This window comes from Sinocyclocheilus anshuiensis, unplaced genomic scaffold (genome assembly GCF_001515605.1).
Source record: "Sinocyclocheilus anshuiensis isolate Anshui unplaced genomic scaffold, SAMN03320099.WGS_v1.1 scaffold135, whole genome shotgun sequence".
NCBI lineage: Eukaryota > Metazoa > Chordata > Actinopteri > Cypriniformes > Cyprinidae > Sinocyclocheilus > Sinocyclocheilus anshuiensis.
The window spans coordinates 337,542-344,906 of NW_015552564.1; positions in this window are offsets into that span (position 1 = coordinate 337,542).

Sequence of the window (7,365 nt, forward strand, 5' to 3'; positions counted from 1 at the left end):
AAAATAAAACACAGGTAAAACAATTTGAAAATTCCTTCATATTTCTACTGTACATTATGCCCTATTTTTATGGATTTTGACTGTCCACTCTAATCCAGAAAAAGTATATAATGCACCATCACCCAAGCACTTTTCTGTTTTAATGAGCAATTCTGTATCCGTTTCTATTCATGATACTGACTCATGTCTATTGTACTTAAAGGGGTCATATGATGTTGCTAAAAAGAACATTATTTTGTGTATTTGGTGTAATGAAATGTGTTTATGCGGTTTACGGTAAAAAAAACACATTATTTTCCACATACTGTACATTATTGTTTCTCCTCTATGCCCCGCTTTTCTGAAACGCGTCGATTTTTACAAAGCTCATCGGTCTGAAAAGCGAGGTGTGCTGTGATTGGCCAGCTATCCAGTGCGTTGTGATTGGCCGAATACCTCAAGCGTGTGACGGAAATGTTACGCCCCTTACCATATTGTGATGCCGTGTCCCAGCCAGAGCGCTCAGCAACCAGCACGGATCAGCTCTAGGCATGACGAAGCGGATATCGTCCTCTTTTGGAAGGCCAAACAAAGTAGTTTCGATTTCACAATGAAACACACAGCATCTTCCCTAACCAACAACAATACTACAGCGAGAATAAAAGTTACACCTTCTTTCCTTGCGTGAACATTTGGGCGGCGTCTTGCAAATCTTCCCACATCGTGACGTAGACATGTGGGGGCGTGTTAGAATGAGCCGTTTTAGGTAGGTGTGGTTGAATCTTAACTTTTATAAAGAATATCTCTTTGGATTTGAGACTAGTCTTTGCAACTTTACAGATCTTCTTTATGCACCAAGAGCTTGTAACACTCCAAAGAGAAAGGAAAAATTGAAATAGCATCATATGACCCCTTTAAAGTGGACATGTAATGCAATCAACATGAACAACATGTTCATGGGAACCTCACTGGAACTCAGGGAAAATAAGTCACTGTGGTTTCATGTGTTTTTATATACAGGCTTCTATAAAAAGATAAAAATATATTCAGGGACTCATGAAAATTTAGTAAACAAAATCATATTTATTACATCCTCACACTGTGGTTTAAGAAGTGTGGTGAAATGTATAGGCCTATGTGCAGTGGCAGCTCCAGGATTTTTTTGTTGGGGGTGCTAAGGGGTGCTTAACAGTTCAGAGGGGGTGCGAAAAAACTAATTAAATTGAGTGAAATTAATGAACGACTATATAAGCTTCAGCTATCTAAATAACATGCAAATTCAGCCACCTTGTGTTTTTTATATAGCCTACAGCAACTTCGAAAAAGGCAAATTTTACATTTTTTTTCTGTGGTTTTAAACTTCTCATATGCCACTGTTATTAGTAATATAACTTCTAATGCCAACTGCCAACTATGACACTTTAATACAATTTATGAACGCACATAGAAAAGAGAGAAAGTGGGATTTTTTAAAAATTTTTTTATTGTTTTATTTTCTTTCTTTATTATTATTATTTTTTAACACATATCTATTTAGTCATTTTTTCTGACCATCAAGTGTCAGTCACTCTCAATGCCAACTGGCAGGAAAACATGGTAAATTCTAACCATTTTTTTTTTTTTACAATAGATAAAGTGCCGACAATTCATACAACTATTTCCACACAGTGGTGGTATAGCGGACGGGCACGCAGGGCCTATTAATTATATTTATTATAAAAACAGGTCTATTAATTTATATAATGAATTATAGGCCTATAATTAAAATGATTAACACTGCAGTCATCAATGAAAATTAAGAGCATCTTTATTTCGGCCACAAGACGGGCCACAAGAGAAATATTAAGGGAATAATTTAAGACAGTTATATACCGTTTTCAGCATATGTTAAAGTAGTTTTGTCTCTCGTTGTTTCAGAGAATATGCGCCGTTAATGCAGCGGTAGAAAGCTCCGTCAGTTTTTTTACTTTCACTTTCTCTATGGTGAATTTACTGACGTTCACCGGCATAACTCTTGCGCACAGTTTGCGCTTTGCCTGCTTGTGTTGCTTGACCCCTCCCCCATAATATCATTTGTTTATAGGCCACATATTAGGCCATTTTTTTTTTAGGTTTTTAATGTTTATTTTTCAATGTTTATAAAAGTGACACCAAAAAACAGGAACATCATTAGGAAATCCTTGGGGGGGCTGTGCCGGGGTTAAGCAAGTTTCTGATGGGGCTATAGCCCCGTCAAGCCCCACCCTATCGCCGCCTCTGCCTATGTGCTATAAGTTGTTTTGACACATCTGAAAGAATTATGTACATTTATAGATGGAGCCTATTGGCTGCTCCGGTCCCAGAAATTCAGATGACAAGAAAATTGGTTTAATGGTTTCAAAAGCCTTGCTTAGCTAGCCTCAAATCTCATCTAAAATTCCCAGTTTACACCAGTGAGGTTGACATATCAAAAACACTTGCAAAATTAATATTGAATTAAACAATTTTTTTGGGATTACATTAGATTTCATTCAGGCAACTACATTATTAAAATACCTGAAGATGAATTCAACCAGATCATGTTAGTAAATGTTGTACAGCACTTATGTTTTTGCTTTAACTTTGAACTTTTACAGTATATCACAGTATATACTTTTATTCACCAACGATGCATTAAATTGATCAAGAGTGACAGTAAAGACTTTTACATTGCTGTATAGTTGTTTTAAATACTGTTCTTTTGAACTTTCAAAGAATCCTGAAAACATTTATCACAGTTCCCACAGAACTTACATTTTAAAATATTTGAACGTTCTCCGACAAGGACGAGGCGTTTTGATGTACAAGGGGTGTTTATTTGGGCTGTTGTCGGCCACAACCCACGCCGTACACACCCCGACTTCTAAGAGAACCGCACTTGAACCAGCGAGGCACCCTTTCTCCCCCCTCCTTCCCTCTCTTTCCCCTTACACACACACAGGGGCGGAGCCTCTTTTCGACAATTCATACAACTATTTCCACACAGTGGTGGTATAGCGGACGGGCACGCAGGGCCTATTAATTATATTTATTATAAAAACAGGTCTATTAATTTATATAATGAATTATAGGCCTATAATTAAAATGATTAACACTGCAGTCATCAATGAAAATTAAGAGCATCTTTATTTCGGCCACAAGACGGGCCACAAGAGAAATATTAAGGGAATAATTTAAGACAGTTATATACCGTTTTCAGCATATGTTAAAGTAGTTTTGTCTCTCGTTGTTTCAGAGAATATGCGCCGTTAATGCAGCGGTAGAAAGCTCCGTCAGTTTTTTTACTTTCACTTTCTCTATGGTGAATTTACTGACGTTCACCGGCATAACTCTTGCGCACAGTTTGCGCTTTGCCTGCTTGTGTTGCTTGACCCCTCCCCCATAATATCATTTGTTTATAGGCCACATATTAGGCCATTTTTTTTTTAGGTTTTTAATGTTTATTTTTCAATGTTTATAAAAGTGACACCAAAAAACAGGAACATCATTAGGAAATCCTTGGGGGGGCTGTGCCGGGGTTAAGCAAGTTTCTGATGGGGCTATAGCCCCGTCAAGCCCCACCCTATCGCCGCCTCTGCCTATGTGCTATAAGTTGTTTTGACACATCTGAAAGAATTATGTACATTTATAGATGGAGCCTATTGGCTGCTCCGGTCCCAGAAATTCAGATGACAAGAAAATTGGTTTAATGGTTTCAAAAGCCTTGCTTAGCTAGCCTCAAATCTCATCTAAAATTCCCAGTTTACACCAGTGAGGTTGACATATCAAAAACACTTGCAAAATTAATATTGAATTAAACAATTTTTTTGGGATTACATTAGATTTCATTCAGGCAACTACATTATTAAAATACCTGAAGATGAATTCAACCAGATCATGTTAGTAAATGTTGTACAGCACTTATGTTTTTGCTTTAACTTTGAACTTTTACAGTATATCACAGTATATACTTTTATTCACCAACGATGCATTAAATTGATCAAGAGTGACAGTAAAGACTTTTACATTGCTGTATAGTTGTTTTAAATACTGTTCTTTTGAACTTTCAAAGAATCCTGAAAACATTTATCACAGTTCCCACAGAACTTACATTTTAAAATATTTGAACGTTCTCCGACAAGGACGAGGCGTTTTGATGTACAAGGGGTGTTTATTTGGGCTGTTGTCGGCCACAACCCACGCCGTACACACCCCGACTTCTAAGAGAACCGCACTTGAACCAGCGAGGCACCCTTTCTCCCCCCTCCTTCCCTCTCTTTCCCCTTACACACACACAGGGGCGGAGCCTCTTTTCACATCCAACTCGAACATCCAATAACAGTTCGCAACACAAAAATGAACACAGTGCAACACTAACATTAAGCACATTGTTATCTATAACACAACATGCTTGAACATGCTACACTATATTAAAATAGAAAACATTTATTTTAAATTGCAATGATATTTCATAATATTACTGTTTTGTATTTTTACTGCTTGTACTAAAAACAGTTACAAATCTTACAAGCCCCCAAAATTCTCTACAGTTACAAAATTAAGGATGAAAACTATAATAATTATTTAAGAGATTTTATTGCTTTGATGTGTTCTTTTATTTGTGGGACAATATCCATATCATTTTTATTTTTTACTTTACAACAACCTTTGGGGCAAAATGGGGCAAATGTAACATTCCGACTTGTTTTATTAAATCCAATATTATTATAATATTATTATCAGGTCTTATTCATTGTAAATATTTCAGTATTTTAGGTACTGTTGCTATTGGCACATACATGCATCCATTTCTTATCCCAAAATCAAGGAAAATGTTACAGTTGTCCCCAGTCTTCCCTCTTTTCAATCTGTTTTTGCGAACAACGAACAAAACTAACTATAATATACAAGATAATTATTCGTTTTTGAACCATTATGGAGTTGCATAAGCTTTAAACAATTTCATCCACACCAGCTGGATTGCACAAACTCAGCTTTATCCACAATCATTCATGATTTCCACCACAAGATGTCACTGCAAAACCATAAACAGTCCCCGCATGACAGAGTTTTATACTGACAACATGGAAACTGCTCAGTTACAAAATGTACATTAGTTCAGCTGTGGAAAAACAACCTCATGATTATTAACTGCACGATCGTTTTATACCTGATTAAATGACACAAACTGGTTCTAGATGGAACCAGTTTGCTTTAACATTTGCACAAAACAAGCAACATCAGTATGAATGCCTTAAGCTCATGAATATTCATGCAAGTTAAGGCCTGTGGGGACTGGAGCGTTCTTGGAAATGGAAACATTGGGTTGGAAAAACATAACCCGCCTTTTCTTTACAGCGATTAAAGACATTCAAGTGAACTAAATAAAGAGCATCACTGCTAGAAGATTCTCCGTCTTTTTGCTGATAGACTTAATGTAGCATATCAATCTTGAGTCAGTACCGCACAGGCCTAAAATTAAATGCTAGAAATGTTCCAGCCAAAATAAATGGAGTGACTCACAAATGCTGGTTCAGCGTCAGTGGAAAGGATGATATGAGATTAGAAGAATTTTGGGTAAAATCATAAAAAGATATTCATGTAGACTGTGATCTCAGCATTGATCCACGGGCTGCTGTCTTCCTTGCCCTTCGGCTGCCAAAAATAAGAATGAAGTACAGATGTAAAATGCTTTTATTCCTCCTGTGAGAGTAAAATTAGAGCCAGAGGGCCTATTAAGGTGAGTTTGCAAAATACCTCCTGCAGTTTTATTCTGTTCCCGAAGAATAAAAAAGAAGTTCCAAAACGTCTAAAGAACAAGCGTGGCATACTGATGACTATTTAAAGGTCTGTCTGCGCTCAGCCATACCTGCACTGTTCTGATCATTACACTCTCTCATGACCTGATTTTCTAGCTGGTTTACACTCTCGTTTAAACTCTCAGTCCTCAGCGGTACCGAAATTGTTTGGAAATGCCTTTTTCTGCACTGTGGGGATCTTTTAAAACCCCCTTTCCTTATTTTACCCCATCAAACTCTCAGACATGTGAGTTTACGAACGGTTTTTAATCAGTTTCATTTCGATTCTCTCAGCGGGGGCTTCAAAGGGCATCAAATAAAGGTTTTTAGATCACAGCTCAGCTTTGGATGTGTAAATGCCAAATGATAACAATCACATTTTGATTTGATACTAGCCACGCATCACTTATCTACGATTTGGGGTCACATTTATGTTCTCAGGTAACAGATTATAAGTTATAAAAACATTGTGGGATAACTGTTTTGAAATGTTACTGGAAATGTCCAGTTTTTTTGTCATGATTAGAACATTATTTAAAGGTTACAAAAACGTTCTACTAACTTTATTTTTACACAAAGTGTAACGTTATTTTAAAGTTTATTTTTAAAGGTTCACCCAAAAATGAAAATTCTGTCATAATTTACTAACCCTCATGTCGTTCCAAACCTGTATTAATTTCTTTCCTCCGTGCAACACAACAGAATATATTTTGAAGAAAGTTGACGGTAGCCATTGATGCAGTTATTTTTTTTCCATACTATAGAATTCAATGGCTACTGTCAACAGTGTTGGGGAGTAACTAGTTATATGTAACAGAGTTAAATAATTTCATTACAAAATAAATGTAACTGTAATCTGTTATAGATACTGAGAAACAAATGTGTAAATAAATTACAGTTACTTATGAAAATGTTAACGATTACAAAGGGGGTTACATCTCAATATTTTCACAGACATACAGATTTGATTGATTTCTTTCCCAAATGGCATTGACTGCTTTAAAATATTAGACACCAATGTTTCAGGAGTTTAGGACACAGAATAGGACACATGTTTATTTAAAGGGGTCATATGATGCGATTTAAATTTTTCCTTTCTCTTTGGAGTGTTACAAGCTCTTGGTGCATAAAGAAGATCTGTACAGTTGCAAAGACTAAAGTCTCAAATCCAAAGAGATATTCTTTATAAAAGTTCAGAGTCAGCCACACCTACCTAAAACGGCTCGTTCTAACATGCCCCCACATATCTACCTCACTATGTGGGAAGATTTGCATAACGCCGCCCAAATGTTCACACAAAGAAAGAAGGCTTAACTTTTATTCTCACTGTAGTATTGTTGACGCTGCAGCCAAAAGAGTTGTTTGGTCTTCCAAAAGAGGACACGACTACAAATCAGTGGTTAAGTTGTATTTACAACACTGTTCCAGAACAGTTTAACCCAAATATCCAGATGTGTGCAGCACATTTTATGGAGGACTGTTTAATGATCTTGGGAGAGTAATGTTAGACTACAATTAATAATAACAGAACGTTATTATGTTCTGACTCATGTAAGTACGTTTTCATTTAAAGGATTTGCCACTGATGATT